Below are 22,225 nucleotides of genomic sequence, written 5' to 3' on the forward strand. Positions count from 1 at the left end.
TGGTTGTTAGGTGGTGTGGCGGTAAAGGGTCCAGTAGCGATCTGTGAAGCTGAGTATGGCAGTGAGTGGTGATGTGTTGGCAGCGCCATCTTAAGCACTTTTGGGGCCCCAGGCACTGACATCTTTGGGGACCCATCCACCGAACCAAAGAAATTGAAGAATCTAGAATATCTGATCGCGCCCCCTCACCGCAATCACAAGCCATGATTTGATATGCTGCGTAGCAGAGCTAAAATAATCATAGTGCCCTCCCTTTCAGCCCCCTTCCCCTCTTCATTCTTGTGGTAATCAGAATGATAAATAAGTAGCATTTCAAGGGCAACATTAGCAGTCCATGACAAGGTTACTTGTGTTCTACCATAGGTACAGGAAACATTTAGTCAATAGCAGCCACGAGGAAGGTAAACAGGAAATGGAACCAATGCAGGACTCAGATCATTTGAAAAGGTTCACATATTCCACAATAGTCTCAGATCAGCTGCCTCACAGAATGCAAAAGTGCTCAGGCCTGGATGCAGAAAAATCAGGTTGCAGCAAGGTGAAAGCTACAGTGATGACGAGTAGAAGATACAAGGAAGCTGTCTGTATCCAGGCAGACTGAAATTAAGAGTGACATGGTTTTCAAGTAGTGTTGCCATTAGAGAACACATATACAAGTGGCTGTGGTGTGCAATATATCATGCTCACTATTATTGTAGAGGAAGCAACATGTGCATAGTCAGTGAATCCATGAGTGAGTCTTTTGTAAAGATAATACTTGAAGAACGAAATTTCTCTGAAGGGCTGACAATTTTGAAAGTTTTAGGGAATGCAAATGTTGTCAGGCTATGCAATACAAGATTACATGACATTCCCAGGATAACACATTGGTTGAGGTGAAGCTGGGATTCTGGCTCACTCTGCAATGTTTGCACTGAACCACTTTCTTTTCTAGGTATTATTATTATTATTCATTTCTTATTACGCGCAACATGCCCATAGGCCTCAGTGCGCACGTAAAGGACAGACACATCAGTAGGGTAAACAATTCATGGGAATGCCAGGGTCTGAGACAAGCGAAGCAATAGACGAGGGAAGCCTAATCCTTAAAATTAAAAAAAAGGGTCTTTATGGCCTTCTTAAAATATGTTCACCAGAAGCCGGCGATATCTGGTCTGCTCTCTTCTCTCTAATAATAATAATAATAATAATAGAAACTAGAACCCCTGCCACTCAATGGTCTGCATAATAGGAAAGATCAGGTAATTGGCTAAACAATGCCACCAGCATGTGAGAAGGCACATCTTTTCACAGAAGACAGCACAGAAAATGACTGCCAGTGATATAAGATGATTTGTCCAGGATCACTGTATCGTCTGCTGGCAAAGCCAGGATAAACGCATGAACACTTTGGTTCCAGAGTCTTGAATTTTGAAACATAATAACCTCTCTAGACTAACAGTTTATGCTCATCATTAGAGGTACCTTCCTAGGATTTAGCAACTTCCCACATGTCCAAGCCAATTTCTAGACCTTCACCGTTCTGATGCTATGTTAGTTTCTATAGCAACCGCTATCTGATGCAGGTGCATTGGTGGTGCTAACGCTTGTGCTAAAAAAAGTATATTTACATACAAGCTTATCAACTTCATACATAGGAAAGAATGAGTCGGCTTTGCTGGAATTTGATATTGTAATCTTGTATATGAACACAGATCTCTGCAATGATTCCTTAACGCCTGAAACATTGCAGCACTCAGATTTATCAATATGCATTCCAATTTTGGCTATTGCACATGATCAATATAATCCCCACACACAGGCAAGGATGCTACAGGAGTTGTGCCATAGTGAACGCTCAAACTATGTTTACCACAATGAACACAGAAAGTATTATAGGATGAATTGATCAGAGCAAAATATACTTGTCAAAAACAAACAGTATTAGAGCCTCATAAGCCGGCCATAAAATATCCTGACATGTGCTATTTAAGTTTGGTGACGATTGGGAACTGACTTCTTTTTATCAGACTGCCTTCTGAGGCCTCCCCTCCAAGGTGGGGGCCTGGGACAAGTGCCCCTTTTGCCCTCCAATAAAGACATCTGTGTGTGTTGCTATGGACTGCTGCAGAGTTTCAGTGAAGCTGTGATTGGTTGTGTGTGGTGATGTGGTATGAAGACCTTTGGGGTTTCAGTAAAGCTGAGTATGGCAGTGAGTGGTGATGTGGTGTTGTGTTGAAAACTATGTCAGTGCCCTAACCTTCCTGTTTCTGACTTGTAGTCTGCCAACTTTTCCCTCTGATCTTCCATTTATGGTGGAGGGACCCCCATCCTCCAGCTTTCCCCTCTGCCTTAATATCTCCTACCCTATTTACTTTCCCCCCTCAACCCCTCTGTTTGTTTTTTTTTCGGTTATCTTGGTGAGTGAATTTTTGGGAGCATATGTCCTAAAATGCAATTTGTTAAAGAAAAGAAAATCAGACATTGACAGCATTCCAGCATGTGGTTCTTTAAGGATTCAATGCATCCATGTATATTGTGTTGGTTTTACGTTGGCATGCTGTTATTTAGAGATTCTGTAAAGCAATGTTTGGTTATTGTGTGCTTTTCTGGTGGCATGTGGCTCTCCAGAGATTCTGTGGAGCTGGGTTTGGTTTTTGTTTGCTTTTATGGCCGTCTGTGGTTCTCGGGCACTTCCGTGAAGCTGAAATTGGTTGTGTGCGATTTCACGGTGGCATGTGGTTCTCTAGAGATTCAGTGAAACTGTGTTTGGAAATAATGTATTTTTCTGGTGGTGTGCGGTTCTCTAGAGATTCTGTGACGTTGCGTTTGTTTGTGCTATTCTGCATTTGGTTCCATAGTCCTGTGTATCGTTTTTCAGTGTATGGGGATTTGAAGGGTATATGTGACGTGTAATGTTGTGCGATTGTATAGAATTGCATTTGGTTGCTTCTATGTTGTCATGGTTTGTGAGTGCTTCTGAAGGTCTATAGGCTTCCATAGGGTTTGTGTGAGACTATGTAGGGCTGTGGCTACTTTTCGGATGACACTGGATTGTGTATGGGTTGTGCAAAGCTGTGTAAATTGCCATGTGATTTTTTTTAATTTTATTAATTTGTGTATATTTTGTAGTGTTACAGGTTCTGTGGGGTTTGGGTTGTCTTATAAAGAGAACTTTGTACAGGCAGAAAGCTCACAGGCAATGCTCTCACCTTGTGAACAGGACGGTGCCGGCCCTGTTTGGGTCGGCTCACCCCAGCTCGATAAATTGAGTTACTCCAAATGGGTAATGAGAGTTAGGTCGATTATTACAGCACTTTGAAGATGGAGGGATCCAGCTTGAAGCTCCACAAATCACCAAATTATTGTTAGGTGCAGGGGTAATTGTCTTCTGCTGTCCGAGATTGTGTAGGGTCATGTGAACGGTTGTATTTGTTTCTGTGTAGCCCTGATGTGTTGTATAAGAATCTGTGGGGATATTTGGGGCTCATATAGGGGTCTCCTTGAGACTATGTAAGTCTCAATGTGTATTAGTGCTGCACACTGGCACACACCTCCCGTTGGGCAATCACTTCAGAGCCTGATGGTTAAAGCAGTGGTGGACTGGTTTACAGTGAACTCGGGAGATTTCCCAGTGAGCGTGTACACCACGGGCCTCTTTTGTGTAGGTACCCTGGTTTTCCACTCCTCTTGCCCTCTCCCCCCACCCCACCTCCTTCCTTCACTTCTCCTCATCCCTCACACCTCTTTAAAGCATAGAATGGGTTGTAAAGCTTCCAGTGTGGTCTGCAGCACTCTAAACAAATGTGTTATGTCCTGTTTAGTTCTATTAAACTACACTTCCCTCACTCTGTCAACAGAATGTGCTTCAAAGTTCACTATTTTGGACCAATTTGTCCACATTTTCTTGGACAGAAACTCTCCCACAAACGAGGTTTGGACTTGCTTGGTGCATTTGCTTACATGGTGTAATATGGGACCAGTGGCGTCGCTGGGGGGTCCAGGCCCCCCCTCTAAAATCATGCGCCCCCCTTGCGCCCCCATACCTAAGGCAAGCAGTGACCTTGTTCTCTGTTCGTGGTGTTATTTATGACACTAAGTATATCACACATCAAATACTCGCCTTTTTGTCTGAAAGCTAGCAGTGATCTTGGTATGCATTCTGGCATCAGTATGAACATGAGCACAAGCCACTTCTCAGATATATTGCTGCCCGGCTTCTACACAGCGACCTCCGTAGTGTGCAGAGCAGCTTGCAGCCCCTCCCATCAGAATGGAGCGCATGAAACTGCTAATGATGGGCCATTCGTCACTGAATGGTTTAGTGTCTGCATTCTGTTGGGAGGTGCAGTGGGGTGTGGGTAATTGGTGTGCACAAAAGCCTCTCTGCAGGAGCGCTCGTGGTGTCAAACATGCCCTTTCATAGGCGGCCCCCACACTTTTGTCTGTGGCCCCCCTACTTTTGTCTTTGGCCCCCTCTGTGCCCCACCTAAATTTGATTCCTGGCAATGCCACTGTATGAGACCCACTTTGAAAAACATTTCCATGGCCTCTGTCGGTTCCCAGTCCACCCCTAGGTAAAAGGAGGAGCCTGGGCTGGGCAGGAACATCTTTATACATCAACTGAAACAGCAAGGTTAGGAACTGTTAAGAGGATGGCATGTGTGACGAATCAACTTCCGAGGCACCAGTGGTTAAGGGGTGAATATCGCTTTCTAATCCATCAATCAGCCACACACCTCTAGTACACCAGAAGGGATCTGAACAGATTGGAAACACAAGCAAAATATAAACATCCTTGTCCAATTTTGGTAGCATGGGCGTGATAGAGTTAGAGTTCGCAACTGGAGTCACTGAGGCTATCAGGCAGCACGACGGTTCAGCGAGTGACGCTGGACGAATGACTGCAGGCTGGCCTACACAGCGGCTCAGGGTCGGGAATCTTTGTATCGGTACTGTTTGGTGGTTTTGATGCACTGGTCGAGACGTCTCAGATGTTCGGATGTCTTTAAGCGACAAAGCTTCACAACAGTCATCTTTGCTGTTGGTTGCAGAGCGAGGAACTCGACTGGCTCGAAAATGTCCTTTAAGACGTTGGTAGATGCTCATCGAGGCCCTTCTACCAGCTTCTTCAATGGGCTTATGTCGTCCTTTAAGGTGGACGGCCGAAGCTGTGGAGTGTGTTGCAGGCAGCTGCCCTGTCCTTGGTTGTAGGTTCAGAGACTTTCTGGTACTCCCTTTCCCTGCAGCTCGCTGCAGAGGCTAGCAGGGCATGCTGCATTCTGGCTGGGTACTGGTTCTTGAGTGGCTGGAGGGTCCTCTGAGTTCTTTATATCCCCCTGTTACCTGGGATAAGTTATGGGGAGGGATCTTGGATGTCATGGCCTTCCTTCACTGGCGGAAGCTGTAAGGCAGACTGTACCTTCAGCTTGGGTCCAAGGACGAGTTCTTCTTTCCTACTTCTTGTGAAGTCTGCAGATGATCTCCCCAAAGAGGGACCCATCCCTCTTTTAAAGCCAAGTGGGCCACAGTGATTGGTTTAGGCTAGGACCACCTAATGAACCAATCATGGGGTCCCTGCCAACAATCCCCTGTATGTGTGAGGTCATAACCAGAGTGTTTTGCAACAGGAAAGGTAAAGGGGTGAAAACGTGTGCTACTAAGCCCCACCCCTCGGCGTATCTCTGGTTAATGGAACTCTCTGTGGACCCTGATTAAAGTTGAAGCTGCAGTGAGACAAGACTCTCTGATTCCTGCAAACCACATTCTCATATTTTATGATTGGGGTACCCTTATCGGGGTGGCCTACTGCAAACCCACAGACCCAGACATGACAGCTCACTGTCATTGCTAGTGAGGGCGGGAGCTGGCTTCAGGTTGACAGTTACATATGAATGGTTGTTGGGTTTCCTGTCTCCTTTGGTAACCTCTGCAGCCAGGCCCCATGTGTCGCTAATTGAAGTACCATCTAATAGGTATGTTAATCGCTGCCACCAGCCGCAGGGCCTAACAGAAGAACAGGGTGGATCCATGGAGCCTTTGTTAGTTAATCAGGCTGGCCAAGGCAGGGGAAAGTTTGCCCTCATGCTTCCTGGAGATGACATGGCACACTCCTGGCTGTCACATTCCAACTAACTATGAGAGGGCAGACAGTGCCTGTAGACTGTGTCCACCCAGAGTACACAGGTCTGTGCGTTTGTCATGGTGTGAGCATAGGAAAATGTGTGTGAATTAGCCCCACACATTTTCCTGAGGTTAGCTTACCATCATTCAATTTAATTAACATTTCAAAAAGCCCATGTGAGCGCACGCCTAACATGCGGATGGTCGAATTCCCCAGTGCATGCTTTAACATTGCTTCTAACAGTTTAGCTGTCTTAGACTTAGCATCATGTGTCAGAGTTGAGCTCCGAGGAGGAGCACTCATCTGCTCAACCCTCTAACTCTGATACAGGAGAGGCGGGATTATGGGGTAGCAGCTGTGTGACTAGAAAGCGGGTGGGTGAATTAAATACATACATGGAGAAGGCAGATGATGACGATGAGGTGCTAAGGCTCTGCCATGGAGATGCAACCAGCAAAGTGCAAGGAAGGTGCTGGCAGAGAGGCGTTTGCAGAAAGCTGCAACCAGTCCAGCTGCAAGCTTGGGAGGAGTGAGGTGCTAGCAGAGAAGAGCTTGCCGTGATCTACAACCAGCAGGTTGCAAGCATGGGGAGCAGGGTGGTTCTGGTGGAGAGGTGAAGGCAGGAAGCGTCAACTGCTGAGGTACAAGCATGTGTAGGAGAGAGGCGCTGGCACAGTACTGCAAGCATGGAGAGCAGGGAAGCGCTGGTGGAGAGGCACTGTGAGGGAGCTGCAACCAGCGCAATGCAAGAATGGGGAGCAGGGAGGCACTGGCGAAGAGGCGCTGTGAAGGAGCTGCAACCAGCGCAATGCAAGCATGGGGATCAGGGAGGCGCTGTGAGGGAGCTGCAACCAGCGCAATGCAAGCATGGGGAGCAGGGAGGCACTGTGAGGGAACTGCAACCAGCGCAATGCAAGCATGGGGAGCAGGGAGGCGCTGTGAGGGAGCTGCAACCAGCGCAATGCAATCATGGGGAGCAGGGAGGCGCTGTAAGGGAGCTGCAACCAGCGCAAAGCAAGCATGGGGAGCAGGGAGATGCTGGGGAAAAGGTGCTGACATGGAGAGGCAAAGGCATGAAGTCACCACTCCTCTTTCCTGTCCCTTCATTTCCCTCTTCTGTCCTCCCTCCCCACCCCTAATTCCCAATAGCACCTTAAGGTAGCCTTAGTGTAGCACAAGCACTACAAAAGCAACGACATGTCATAACATCGGGTTCCCTTTGCTCTTGTGCAATGGCGTCGCTAGAGGGCGGTGTGGGGCTATAGCCCTGGGTCTTTTGGTTGTAGCCCCAGATAGGAGCTCAGGAGCTACAACCAAAGGACTAGCTAGCAACACCCTCCCCTACAACCACATTTCCTTGTTCCTGTTACTCCCTGCCGTTTCGTGCACCCCTTCTTCCCTCTTTTGTCCTGCTCAGCAAACTGAAGCAGCCTCAAGGAAACACATGTGCTATATAAGCTAACCCTGTGACCTGATGGGATGTTATGCTTCAGCTTAACCTCATCACTGCTATTGCATTCGTTGTGCTGGTGGGAAGCCTAATTTGATACCCTGTGTTTTTCTTCTTTCTAGCTGCCCTCTCTATTACGCCCGTATTTATCCATGATTGCGCATGTTCACACAACCTGCACGCATGTGCGTGCGCACCACCATGCTAGTCATTTAGGGCCTGGTTCACAGAGTGTTTTCCTATGGGATTGCGCTATTATAAAACACTAGAAAGTGGTGATGGGCCGCTTATTTATGGTGGTGGATAGAAAAAGAAGAACCCAACCAACTATTCAGCACAGTGCCTTTGTGCACCACGTTTTTAGTTTTGTAGTTTTCTCTTTTTGTGAGGTTTCACAACACAGACGAACACACAACCACAATAGCACACCACTAATACTATACCAACTCTAAAAACGAGAAAAACCACTTTGAGGCACTGGCCCTCATTACGACCCTGGCGGAGATCCATGGTGCAATTTGCACCATGGACCATGGCGCAGAGCTGCCAACTCCGCCATGGGGGTTGGTGGACTTACCGCCCCATTCCGACCTTGGCGGGGCGGTAAGTCCCCAATCCCCATTTACCCTTCCCCATTCCCATTTTTGCCCCATAGGGTATAATGGGAGTGGGGAAGGCGTTAATTACGCCACCGTAATTTACGGTGGCGTAATTAACAACAACTCCCGTAGCGCCATGGATTTTTCCGCCTGCAAAAAGCAGGCGTAAAAATCACCATGGCGCTACGGGAAGTCGTAATCTGGCGGAGAGGTACGCCATGCATTACGCTGGCGTAAACCCCTCTCGCCAGGGTCGTAATTGATTCCCATATGAGTATCCAAACTCTGTGTGTAAAACAATAGTGAACTCTCATAAAATCAGAGTGGCCTATTAAGTAGGGTATCACTTTGTTTTTAAACATCCCTCACTATGGGACGACCAGTTTTGGCAACATTGTAAACATGGTAATCGCCTTCTTCAGGGCCAAAAACGAGCTAATTTATGCTTTGTATCCTATTTCTGTTCAACATAATACAATAAGCAGGTTCTGTGTTGACCACCCACCTAAAAGTGTATACTTCCTGGTAGAAAGGTTTGCGACTCTCTGGTAGTCTAATTCGCCACTGGAACAGCCTATCCATATCTTTGGTGGAATTCTCTGAGGCGTACGTGTCGGCCAACTGTGAACTGTAGTAAAACACAAACAAAGGTGCACATAAAGCACTGTTAATGGCTGTGCACAAGGAACTTGTGTTACAAAATTCACATAGGCCTTGTGTTTAGTCCAAGCTTATGTCTAGTCTTCAAATTAGAGTATTGTGTGTGTTATTCTCGCTTCTTACTAATTCAGACAACTCATCCATCTAACCTGTAATCTGCTTTCGAAACATAGGCACTGTGATGAATAGTTGGTTGTGGTCTTCCTTTTCTACCCACCATCAAAGATAGGCGGCCCATCACAGCTTTCTAGGGAAGTGGGATGTTGCTTTGAGGGCAATTTAGCTTTCTCTGTCTCTTTTGAAAAGGGGGTACTGCGGTTCTAGACGTCACAAATGGTTATTGGTTTCTGTCCATGATGTATGTGAATACACTCTATGCCCATCATCTTAACATAGACAAAGGCACAGAGAGGACATTTCTATGATAGTTTGAACTTCCTGTGAAGTTCTGATTTAAAAAAAAAATAGAAGCACAGTGGTTACTAAGGTCAGAGTAGAGCATAAAAGCATAATATGAAAATAAGAATTGGGGGGAAGGATAGCTCAGGGTCAACGTGTTTGTCTTGGAAACAAGACAGTGCAATGCAACACGGGTTTGAATCCCGAGCATGCGCTTAGAAGCCACTCGCTGCTATTAAGCGTGTTATAAATGAACAATAAAATCAACTAAAGGTGCATGGCAGGCTCCTCGTTGGGTTACGGTAGGGCAGAGGTCTGCAACATGCGGCTCTCTAAGTGTTTTGAACTACTACTCCCATAGCCAGCCTAGTCAATGGTGAGGCATCATGGGAGTCGTAGTCCACAACATCTGGAGTGCCACAGATGATGAACTATGCTAAGGGAGGAGGTTACATGCTGGACATTCACAAGAATTCCTGTGCACCCATTTGTCTGATCCCAGAGGTGCCACTGCAAGAGACGGCCGCTGTGATATCACTACGTGACTATAAGTAGGAGAACCGCAAGGAAACCAGAGGAAATACCACTTGAAGAGTCAGGACTGAGGCAATAGTCCACGATGGTGGTGGGCTGTACTGCAAGGACATTTAACGAAAGCTAGGGTCATTAACACCCATTATGGCCCACCTCACCATGGATTATTACCATTGGCACCCCAGCATAGCTATTAGGATTCTGAGGTCCCTTAGCGGGGGCAGCCTAACGCCATTCGCCTCCCCCCTCACTGCACACCCACCACCCCTCCATTCTGTAGCCCCAGTGTTGTGTCGGCCGGCACCTCCCCCCTCGCCCGGTCCCCCTCCCCACCCTTTCTCCCGTGCCGGCCTTCATTCCTCCCCCTTCCCCGCGCAAGCAATAATAGGCAGAGACAATTGTACGATTGGAAGTGTTAATGCCACAGCAGCTTTATTTTTGCATAAAGTCTTGGAGTTATCTTACATACGATCCGTAATTCACCACACCACAGGTTCTTCTACTCCGTGTGAGGTTACCTAGGGTCGCCCCCCACCCCCTCCCCGTCGGCGTCAAGCGGACGCCTCTGGGGTACCCCGGCCCTGACTATCTTCTCTCTACCCCGTGTTCATCTGTCGCTGATTGCCATTTGCCCCCATCCGTATTGTGTAGTTCACCTCTTAACTTTGGTCCATAGACCCAGAATGCAGCTCTGCCCGCCCCCTCCCCTCTCTGCGTCCCCCAGGTCCCCTTCTATCTACCGCAGGCCGCCCCTTGGCGCCTGGCGACTGGCAAATTCCTATACAGACACCACCGACAGTGTCCCAATGTCTCATACATACACCGGGCCGGCCCCGACCTCCGGTGCCGACCCACCACTTTCTCCCTGCCTAAAAGGTCATCATCCTGCGATGTCCATATGCACTAGTGTCCCCTGCTATTGAGACTCACCGTCCCACCTTCTACTCTAGCACAGCCTCTACTTGAGGCCCTCATCCCCCAATTCCTTCCCCCCCCGGAGGGCTTCCCCTTGTATACCTTTGTTGTATTTTGAGCTTCGTTCTTTTGACTTTGCGTCCCTTTGCGACCAGATCGTTACCCCCCTCATGAATCAGCACAACATCGGGGTAACCGTGCATGTGCGAAGTCGCTTCCAGGGTGTCCCACAACTGGTCGCAATGGAGGCCGGCCTTTCCCAGCCACAGTATCTTTGTCTGCCGGAATCCCAGGTTCCCATCCCTGTGTGCCGTCCGTGCTCTTCCTGCCGCCCGAGTGACGAAGGAATGGCCCACGATCCACACCCGTGCCGCATCTGGGAGGAAACATTACAGCTGATTCCCATATGTGTCCCTCCTCCTGTTCCGCAGCTACCCCCCCCCTTCCCGTGCCGCCCGTTTTACAGGCGTACGTACGCTTTGTATTTATCGGAATCCCACCGGCCCAGCTTCTTGACCTCCTCCTCCCCCATACCTTCTCTACTGGCCGTGGTTGCCGCGCCTATGCGGAACGAATGCGTAGAGTATTGGGCCGGGTTCTCCCCTGTTCTTTCTGGCGTGCTGGCCAGTACCCTCCGGAACTGGTTGCCCGTGGAGGAGAGAGTGACTCAGGGTTCAGGAGCAGACCGAGGCAGGTAGGTGGGTTTTTGGCATAAAGTTGGTGTGAGGGGGAAGCACTACGGGGTTGGCAAATAGCAGTAGTCGGCGAGTTCCCATCACCTCGCATGGAACACAGACTTTCATCAATGAACAAGGTCTGTCCTACCTCCCATCAGATTGGCTGGCGCCTCTCCCATACCTCTCACTCGCCAAGAAATCCATTAACTGTCCCTCCAGCCCCTGCCCGAACCAGACAATTCAATGGGCTCTTATCCGCCAAAAAAGAAATCGTGTGTCTTCACCGGTTCTGGGGACAGAAAAGGTTGATTGAGGTATGCTCTCCTGCTGGCGATGATTGACTGCAAGAGAGAAGGTGTGGTGTGTGTGTGTACACACAAACTTCCGCTCGTCCGTCGCAGCGGAGGCCAGACATGTCTGCCTGCCTGCCTGCTAGACTTTCACGGCAGTCGCTTGTCAATTCTCGCTTTCCTGTCCTATTTGTTTAGTCCATGTTTGCTTTCCTGTCCTCCCGCAGCGACCTTCCTCTGTGGTCAGGATTAGCAGAGGAAGACGGGCTTTGAGTTCTGCGCCGAGCAGGCTGGTGCGACGCCCTCCCTCTTCCAGAGGCCAGCATCAGCGCACACGCCTGACCTCCTGTCCCGAAAGGAAACGCCTCTGGTGGTCGCTCCAGAGAAACAATGTCATCATCTCCCCCAAGGTTCGAGGGGGTCCATGTGTTGCCTGCTCGTGGGGATTCGGTCCTGGGAATACAGGGGCTTCGCAAACAGCCGGTACACAGGAACCAAGCGCGCTGGAAGTCTAGGAGTGTTGCATATACCTGGACCAGGTTCTGGGAGTATAGGGGCTTCGCAAACAGACTGTACACAGGCACCAAGAACGCTGGAAGTCTAGGAGTGTTACATATACCTGGACCAGGTTCTGGGAGTACAGGGGCTTCGCAAACAGACTGTACACAGGCACCAAGCACGCTGGAAGTCTAGGAGTGTTACATATACCTGGACCAGGTTCTGGGAGTACAGGGGCTTCGCAAACAGACTGTACACATGCACCAAGCACGCTGGAAGTCTAGGAGTGTTACATATACCTGGACCAGGTTCTGGGAGTACAGGGGCTTCGCAAACAGACTGTACACAGGCACCAAGCAAGCTGGAAGTCTAGGAGTGTTACATATACCTGGACCAGGTTCTGGGAGTACACAGGTTTCACAAACAGCCTGTACACAGGCACCAATGACGCTGGAAGTCTCGGAGTGTTACATATACCTAGACCAGGTTCTGGGAGTAAAGGGGTTTCGCAAACAGCCTGTACACAGGAACCAAGCACGCTGGAAGTCTAGGAGTGTTACATATACCTGGACCAGGTTCCGGGAGTACAGGGGTTTCGCAAACAGCCTGTTCACAGACACCAAGCACGCTGGAAGTCTTGGAGTGTTACATGTACCTGGAACAGGTTCCGGGAGTACAGGGGTTTCGCAAACAGCCAGTACACAGGAACCAAGCACCCTGGAAGTAAAGGAATGTTACATACAGCCAGTGCACAGGGGTCAGGCCCTGGGAGCAAAGGGGTGTCACGCCGAGCCTGTGCACAGGGGTCAGGCCCTGGGAGCAAAGGGGTGTCACGCTGTGCCTGTGCACAGGGGTCAGGCCCTGTGGGTAAAGGGGTGTCACACCGAGCCTGTGCACAGGGATCAGGCCCTGGAAATAAAGGAGTGTTGCATACAGCCTGTGCACAGGGGTCAGGTCATGGGTGTACAGAGGTTTCACAAACAGCACCCACATAGGAACTAAGCCCTGGAAGTATAATAGTTTTACCACTTTCTTGTCCTTAATCCGTCTAAGACAGAAGTCTTCTTTCTTCTAGTTGATACTATCCCTCTCCCAGTCTCCCCTCCCATTGTCCTCTCTTCCCCTTTGCATCTGCTGTTCTCTCTGACTATCCGCAACCTGGGCTTTCATCTTGATACTAATCTTTCCTTTGCTCATCATAGCTCAATCACATCTTGTTCTTGTTGTTTTCATCTTTTTTAGCATTCAGAAAGTTGCACCTCTTCTCCCTCAGTGTCACGAAGCGTCTAATCTCTTCTTTAATCTTCTCTCGATTAGTCTATTGTTCTGCACTCCTCTTTGGTCTTCCTGTCTCTCGGGTAGCTTCTTTTAAATCTATCTTCAATTCCTCTATCCGTCTTCTGTATTCCCTACCTATTGGCGACTCTATTTCTCCTTCTCTGGCCTCTCTTTTCGGTGGCTACCTTTCCACTCTCAACTTAAATTCAATTTTCTCGGCATAGTATTTAAATCTATTTATGGACTTCCCTGTATCTACCTGGCCTCTCTTGTTTCCTTCTAAGTCCCTTCTCGTACTCTTCATTCCCAAACCCACTTTCTTTTAGCTGTGCCTCGTCCCCAATGTGCTTCCCCTCGTTTCCATTATTTTTCTCTACGTGCTCCTCTTTACTGAAATGCTCTCCCTCTCTCTCTGCGGTCTATTCATTCTCACTCAATCTTCCGTACTGCCCTACAAACGTTCTCACTTCGACCTTAATTGTATTTTGAGTCCTCTTGTAAGTTATATTGTTTTATTGTATCCACTTGCTCATTTTATTGTATTGGAAATTGGTTCTTTACAGTGCCTTGCCGTAAGGCGCTATATAAATAACAAATAAATAGAGCCTGTGCATGGGGATCAGGTCATGGGAGTAAAGGAGTGTTACGTACAGCCTGTGCACAGGGGTCAGATCATGGGTGTACAGAGGTTTCACAAGCAGCATGTACACAGGAACCAAGCGCCCTGGAAGAATAGTAGTATTACATAGAGCCTGTGCACAGTAGTCAGGTCATGGGAGTACAGGGGTTTCACAAAGAGCCTACAGACTGCAACTAAGCCCCCTGGAACTTTAGCAGTACTTCACTGAGCCTGCTCACAGGGATCAGGCCCTGGGCGTAAAGGGGTGCTACACCCAGCCTGTGCACAGGGATCAGGCCCTGGGAGTAAAGGAGTGTTACACAGAGCCTGTGTACAGGGATCAGATCCTGGGAGTGCACTTGTGCACATTAAACAAGTGAAACAAGTACCTGATGCTGGGAGTAGGTGGATTCCAGGTGGCATGTGCTCAGCGACTGGGCTCTAGTACTGGGCTGTCACTTGTATAATGTGCACCGGGGCCTCGTCCTGGGATTACAGGGGTTACACATTCATCCAGTGCACCAGTACTGGGCTCTGGGAGTGCACAGGTTTCACCTGTTTCATGTGCACAAGGACCTGATCCTGGGAGTAGGTGGGTTCCAGCTGGCCTGTGTTACTTGTATAATGTGCACAGTGTCCTGGTCCTGGAAGAACAGGGGTTTACAGGGTTCACTACCTGCCGCAAGGACGGAGGAGCTCTGTCTAGCGGTCATGGGAAACATACTGCAATTCACATATTTACCTTTCCGTCAGATTTTGGCACAGTAAGCGGATAAACAGTGGAAAGAAGGAAGTACCCTAGGTATATGCAAATCAGTAAAAGTAACTGTTTTCTTTTGACCAACCTATTTAAGAAACCTTATTGACAGATGTGTCATTCCAGCAGTTTTGTTTGCGGTGAACTGACCGCGTATGTAATTACTGCGTGTTTGGGGGTGTGCATCACAGGCCAATAGGCTGGCTCTCGTTGGATCCGAGATCCATCATCAGATCTCTTGCTGTATCCCGAAACCATCTTGCCTCAGCCCCGGCATACAACTGAAAGCGCTTGCCACGCTACGGTATGGAGTGGGGGCGCAGAGCCACACACAGCACTTTGGCACCATGAGCACACTTCTGCCTCTGCCCCCTTCCTATGTCACAGCAGGAGCCAAGGTGGGTTAAAATGGTTAATCTCACCAAAAGTGTACTGCTCTTGCAGAGGCATCCAGACCCATCCTGGAAGTCGTAGCAATCCCCTCCCCTCCTCACTCCCCGACTGTCACGTTTATACCGCCTGCCCCCTCCTTCCTCCTTCTCACATCCCGAGGGTCACCTTTACATCAGCATGACATGCCCCCACCTTCCTCCTCAGACCCTGATGGTCATCTTTGCACTGCCATGCCATTCCCCCACCTTCCTCCTCACATCCTGAGCATCACCTTAACACCGGCATGACCAGGGACGTCATTTGGGGGTTGCCAGAGGTCGCCAAGTGCGACCTCTGACGTCTCCCTTGCAACCTCTAAAAAAAAACTAAGATTATTATTTATTTTTTTTGCAATGCAAACTCCTGGGCTGTGGCCAGCACCACGTGGCTCTTTAATTCTGGAGTGGCTAGCTTTCTTGTTCAGGCCCCTTAAAAAAAAGAGGTGTCCAGTCAATTGGTCGAAAAAAAACTGGTCGACTGCAATTTGGTCGACGCAATTTGGTCGAAAACCAAATGGTCGAATTTTTTTTTTTATTTATATATTTATTTTTCGGGTTTTCGTTTTGTAAAAAAAGGGGTTTTTAGAGAAAAAAAAGGGGTTGGGGGGGACCCCCCCAAAAAAATAAAAAAAAAGGGTTAAAATAAAAAAAAAAAAAAATTCGACCATTTGGTTTTCTACCAAATTGGTTCGACCATTTGTCTGGTCGACCAATTTTTTTCGACCAAATGTCTGGTAACCAAAAAAGAAGAAAAATAACAGGAGTGCCACAAGTCTAACACTTTCAGCACTGACCCTAAATAAGAAAGAATAGGAATGCCAAAAAATGTGTCTTTCTGGAATTCTATACAATAATTGCTAGACTCATTAAAGGTTTATTTCAGGCACACTTCAGGGGGTGAGTCACTGATTTAGTCTGTTAAACGCCTCAACTCAGCCTTTCATCCTTCTGAGGTCGATAAATGAGTACCAACACAGGTTGGGTGATATTAGGTGTATATTTTTTTTATATAAAGCACTTAAGCTTAAGTGCTATATAATAACACATCATTATCGTTTTGTCATGGACGTCTGCTTGCATTCGCAGTAATTTGGTAATATGGGCCTATACACACTCGATACATATGGCGATCCATTCTTGTATGAAATGTACATCACATTATAGTGATATTGTAACCATATTTTTCGTAGTGTACAATGCTATGTGATGCCAGTTCCTGTTTTCTAAACGGGTGAAAGGTCGTGTTCCATCGCTGCCCGTGATATCACTTTGGGGTGGGGTCAAATGACATCACTTTTGGTGATGTCATCAGGGGTCAAGGGTCGTGTGATGTCACTTCCGCTACCCCTGGCATGTTGGTGAAATGACGTCCCTGGGCAAGACATGCCCCCACCTTCCTCCTCACATCCCTAGGGTCAACTGTGCACCGTCATGCCATTCCCACACCTTCCTCCTCACATCCCGAGGGTCAACTTTACACCGGCATGACATGGGAACTGTGATAGCAATATTCTTTTGTATATTTTTCTCAAATACCTTTGTTTCTAGCATTCGGAAATGCACACCTTTGGCTGTGCCTGAGGACCCCTGGACTCTTATCCTGAGTTTCTGGGATGGAAAAAACTGTCACACACACCGACATATAGGCAGACCAGTTTCTTGGTCCGGGTGAAGCGGGCAGCAGACTGTTTGATTAGTACCCAAAGGGGAGTTTTTTGGATAACGTGTGATGCAAATTGTGCAATTTAAAGAATATTTATTCAGCAACAATGGTCAAAACTACTAGCCGCAGAGTGAAAAAAATTTGATTAGGCAGCAGCAATAAATGCTTTCGCAGCAGCAAAGTCAAGGAGAGTGCCCTTAGCATAGAATAACAACTGACACAAAACTTCAAAAATCAAGACTAATATATTCTGTTTGTGTACTCTGCTTTGTCGGAGAAATTACTTCAAAGTTCTTGAATCACGATGTCATAAAACCTGTTTCATCTGTATAGCAGTGATTTATTGATATTGGGTAGGAGTTAATTAACCTGCATGTGTAGTTTGGGAGTGGCGTACGTGTTGATCGCGCAGGGGGAGAGGGGAGTGCATTTCATTGTTTCGCCCTGGGCACCAAATGGACCAAAAACTGCCCTGTTGATCACCACTACGCTCACATGCACTGTGTGCAAGTGGTGAGAGGACGCTTGTTCGCAGCGAACAGTTGATGCTCAAAGTCGGGACGCGACGAATTCGGACTGCGAACAAAACACGTAGAACCCAGATACGTGGGACGAGATGCATGGAGTAGACTCGAAGGAGCAAGAATGAGGTGTATTGGCAGAGCTATGTTATGTCACCCAAGAAGTGCATTGGTGCAGTTGTGCGTGGCCTCCATAGCGGAATGAACATGAATCTGCGGTCCAGGGCTGGGTGAGGGCTATTTCCTGAGGAATGTATCATTCCATAACCGCATGGGGATTTCAAGGCACGACTAGTGTTTATTGTTAGGCGCCTTTTTCTCGCAGTACAAAGTGACATGCCAATGTCGAAATAGACTGGCAGGCCTGTGCATGTACTCAGTACAGGATATGTAAAGATGGAACACTGGGCCCGCACATTGCGCACACCAAATATGAATTGTATTTTTGTAATAAATAGTCAAATTAATGTTGCTCAGTTTACTCACCAGGATTCAAAGAGTTTACAGACTGATCTCTGCTGCGAGTGCCCAGCCGTTGTTTGAGGTTTCCTGCGTTGCAGGGAGTGCTGGGTGCCTACTGTGGAGTGATTGGTTAGGGGTAGTGGCTTATGTGTCCAGTGCACAATGAAAAATGTGAACAGTTTAACCCAGTGGTCTTCAAACTGTGGAGCTGGCCCCTCTAGGGCCTCAAAAAGGGAGTATGGTGACTGCTTTCAATAGAAAACATAAGCAAATATGGCATCTGGGAGGTGACAGTGACATTCTTTCGCTGGTTAAACCACTGGTTTAATCGATGCTATGTGTCCGGTGCCCTTCTAAGTGACTACGTAGACATTGCAGGGGCTTTGTCGTTGAGAGACAGAGAAAAGTTGAGAAGACAGAGATGTGAGACATATCAGAAAACAATGCTTCAAAAAGTCTGGTGATCCTGTGAGCATTTACATGGCAGTGGGAAGGAATTCCATAAGGCAGGGGCTAGAGAACAGACTGTCACGCCACCTCCCTAGCCCTTGTGAATGTTGAAACTACTCTACGTTCATGTGCTGTTAAAGGGAGCTTCACGTCGCCGGCTGGGCTTTGAGGCTGCATGCCTTTAGTCAGTGTCCTGGTTCACTGCTGGCTCCTCTCTACACATGAACTCTCTGGTTCTACCTCGGCTACCCGGTCATGGTGAAAAGCTCGGTGGGAGATGTAGAGTCCCTTAAATCTCATCCAGTTGGCCACTGGCAGTCCGTGGCGTGTGACCAATCAGTGCCAAATATTTAAGTGTCGACCAATGACAATGGCCCTCATTACGACCCTTGCGGAAAGGGGTTTACGCCGGCGTAATGCATGGCGTACCTTTCCGCCTTACTACGAGTTCCCGTAGCGCCATGGTGCTTTTTTCGCCTGCTTTTTCCGGGCGGAAAAATTCATGGCGCTACGGGACTTGTTGTTAATTACGCCACCGTAATTTACGGTGGCGTAATTAACGCCTTCCCCACTCCCATTATACCCTATGGGGCAAAAATGGGAATGGGGAAGGGTAAATGGGGATTGGGGACTTACCACCCTGCCAAGGTCGGAATGGGGCGGTAAGTCCGCCAACCACCATGGCGGAGTTGGCAGCTTAGCGCCATGGACCATGGTGCAAATTGCACCATGGTTCTCCGCCAGGGTCGTAATGAGGGCCAATGTATTGATCCACTTGAAATATCCACATGAGCTATTCAGGTATCTTCCCACACATATCAATGGTTCTGGCTGTCATGATGTTGGTCAGTAATGGATATGTAATATCTTGGGAGGATAGCTCAGGGGCAACGTTCTCACCTTGTAAGCAAAACGATACGGAGCAAAACGATACGGAGCAACACAGGTCCGATCCCCACGTGTGCACTTAGAAACCTCTGGGTATTATAACCTATCATATCATAAGGCATCTCAGTCACTATCAGAAAGCATGGCAAAGTCATCAATTGGCTTTGCTAAAGGGAAGTGTTTCATTTGCGCAGGCATCGTTCCCAGGCAGAACGACCAGCCATGGCTGCCAATGGTCGACCATGATTGGCCGTGGTGTGCCGGTGCTCGGGGATCCTTGTCTGTGGTAGACAATGGTTAACAGTGCTTGACGATGAAGTCTGCCAAAGTGCATCGCCACTCCCTGGTCCTAAAAACACCTGCAGCAAATCCAAATAGTACCAAATGCCTGACCCTAAAGTGGCGGCTAAACAAGACAAAAGACCTTCTCTGCACATCAATTGCATTAATTATGGCTCTCATATAGGTGGCACTAAGGTGCCTGCAAAATTGTAATTATTTTACAAGATTTTAGAATATGAGAACCACCCAACCGAAGGCATCGGAGTGCAGTAGAGATGAAAGATTAGCCCCCCAAAAATGAATCCATCTCCAGGAGGCAACAATCCCAGCTATTAATCAAACCTTTCGAAGGTTTTTCATATTTTTAGTACTGAAAATCAACAGGGAAATCAACAGGGGGATGTCCAGCAGCAAAGCTCTCCGAAATCGGGGAACATGTGCTAAAAATGCCTGGTTAGCTGTCTTTGCTTTAGAGACTTTGGGCATTTCAAGATGCAGCTTAGATCACTTGCTCCTTAAAGAGGCGGATTCCCCAGTTGTGTTCAATGTGTTCACTAAATAAGGAGGTTTATATCAGATAGTTGCTTTATATGCTCTCTAAGCCGGTTCCATGTTCTTGCATCGACAGGCTTTCTAACGCCAGCTGTTTGAACGTGGAAAGACCAAACGTTTCTCCAATTTTTGTCTTTTTTGGGGGGGGGTTCCAACCCCCCAAACCCGCCCTCAGCCACACCTTTTTAACCATTCCTGACCCCCAACCCCTTGTATACCCTTTCCCAACCCCCCAAAGAAATCGATGAAACGGTTGCGTTAGAAAGCCTGGCAATAAAAGAACGTCGTGCCGTTTAGAGCCTCCCCTTGCTTCCATCCGAGGCCAGTGTCATTTAGCGAGGGCAAGTGGAGTATCATCACACTTTCCTTTGCTGGCCATGAAATGAGGATAAAGGCCAGGGCTGAAGTCCTAAAAAAGAGGTGGCGCGACTTTAACATACCAATTGAATGGGGCGTCACCAGAAATGAGCAAATCAAGCTGCCCTCTGAAAAAAGTGGCTGTACGTCTGAAAAAAGTGAGGGAACCTTTGGAGGTCCACCCGCGTGAACCATCGACTTGAGTCCTGGGATAAACTAAAAAGGGGACTGCCCTTTTGCAATGTTTTCAGGTGATAAAAGCATGGAATAACTGACCCCTGTGCTTTCCTGTGACGCACCTTCTGAGGATATCCGACAGGGATGCCCTGGACCCTTACTCACGCTCCCTCCTTGCACCCTCCAGTCGGTGCCCTGATGCCAGCCTGTCCCCAGGCCTGGCATCACATGTTCATTGCAGCGTCTTCGGAGCTAGGCCACTTCCTTGCATATTAGGAGAGATTTGACAACACTAAGAGGATTGTCTCCATAATCCGACAAGGGCGTGATTATACACCAAGGAGGTCATTTGATGAGGCCGGGAGGGGGCGCTGGTGATCCTGGCCGATGCTAGGCTGTCCTTCAGGCTTCCGGTCCAGATTTCACGACGGTGCCGGACAATATTCCAGCCCTTCTCGCCCTCCACAATTAGCAGCCTGAAGGGACGGCTCGCCACTCCCTCCCTGTTGGCCTGCCTCATAAGGAGAAGTGGGCAAGAATGTATTTTTATAATTTAAATGACGTCACATCCGCTTGCAAGGCTGCAATAGCGGGTCTCAGTGGCAGACAGTATACCAGCACGAGCAATGGGTGCACACAACTGGTCAGCGTAATTATAAAAAACCTGCCTTTAACTTTCGAAGTTGACATAAATGCTTCACAAATTCGACGATGTTGTTAATTTTACTCTTGCATTTGTGCTGGAACAAATGTGCAAAACACCCAAATCATGTGTATTCATTTTTCCACCCACTGTCCAATCCTCTTATTTTCTTTCCTCCAGCAGACTGAAGTCTGGAGACCCCTATCGCGGACACAGCACGGCACTGCATGGAGAAGCCTAGGCTCTCTGAAACTACTGCAGTGGTGATGTGACGCAGTATAAAAGGGCATTAGTATAACCGCGTGTGACAAACCATTTTTACTTACTCGCGAAAGGACGTTATGCAGTGATAAAATCGCAGCAAAAATGTCACCTGTACAAAATAATTGCTGGGAAAATGCAGTGGTTTGACCCATTAAAGGTGTACCCCATTTCACCATTTAAGGGGAGCAGAGGTTGCAGGGGTGTCCCCGTTCCCCTTAAATGGTATAATGGGTCCGAAGGATGCGGGGGTGTCCCCCACATCCTTTACATGGACTGCGGCGGCAAAACCACAGCCTTTTTGCCGTGATATTTTGTGTCCACAGCCATTTTTGCCACGATTTTAACACATGGAACCGAAAGGAGATACCTTATACACACTTTTAAACTGCATCTGTTCTCAAACGCCCACGCGCATTGTATAGCTTTCAAAACAAAAGTTGCTTTTATCTATTAAAAACGATCATAATAACATGTAGGCACTTTATAAAAGTTGGGATTGCTGTGTAATAGGTTTGTGATCCTCCACATTTCATTTGCAGTTGGTAGATTTTAACCTAACTGCATATGAAATGTGGAGGGTGATTTTTAACGGGCGACATGTTTCATTGAATCTAACAGTGGTATTTATTTATTTCTTTATTTTAGAATTTGTAAAACGCACTAACAGCTCAAGGGCATCGAGGCGCTGTTGCAAGAAAGTGTCTTGTTTACAGAAGAGTATTTTGCTCTTGGTAACAGTGAGCGTGTAACTGTACA

At 47.8% G+C, this 22,225-nt stretch overlaps 1 protein-coding gene and 1 long non-coding RNA gene across 4 annotated transcripts in view; one reads left to right on the forward strand and one right to left on the reverse strand.

Annotated features, from left to right (window-relative positions):
* Nucleotides 1-20,822, reverse strand: part of LOC138574970 (uncharacterized) — a 400,557-nt gene extending 379,735 nt beyond the window's left edge. The window contains exons 1-2 of one of the 2 annotated variants that reach the window (XR_011303945.1): nt 20,685-20,822; nt 8,658-8,780 (exon numbers count right to left, since the gene is read on the reverse strand). This is a non-coding gene — a long non-coding RNA (uncharacterized lncRNA). The remainder of the gene's footprint in view (nt 1-8,657; nt 8,781-20,684) is intronic. The other variant, XR_011303944.1, reaches the window with a different exon arrangement.
* LOC138574944 (GRAM domain-containing protein 2B-like) overlaps nt 1-22,225 on the forward strand; it is a 295,997-nt gene that overhangs the window by 210,311 nt on the left and 63,461 nt on the right. The gene's annotated exons all lie outside the window — the stretch shown is intronic.

Source organism: Ambystoma mexicanum, chromosome 1p (assembly GCF_040938575.1).
Source record: "Ambystoma mexicanum isolate Mex_15411 chromosome 1p, UKY_AmexF1_1, whole genome shotgun sequence".
In the NCBI taxonomy this organism is placed as follows: domain Eukaryota; kingdom Metazoa; phylum Chordata; class Amphibia; order Caudata; family Ambystomatidae; genus Ambystoma; species Ambystoma mexicanum.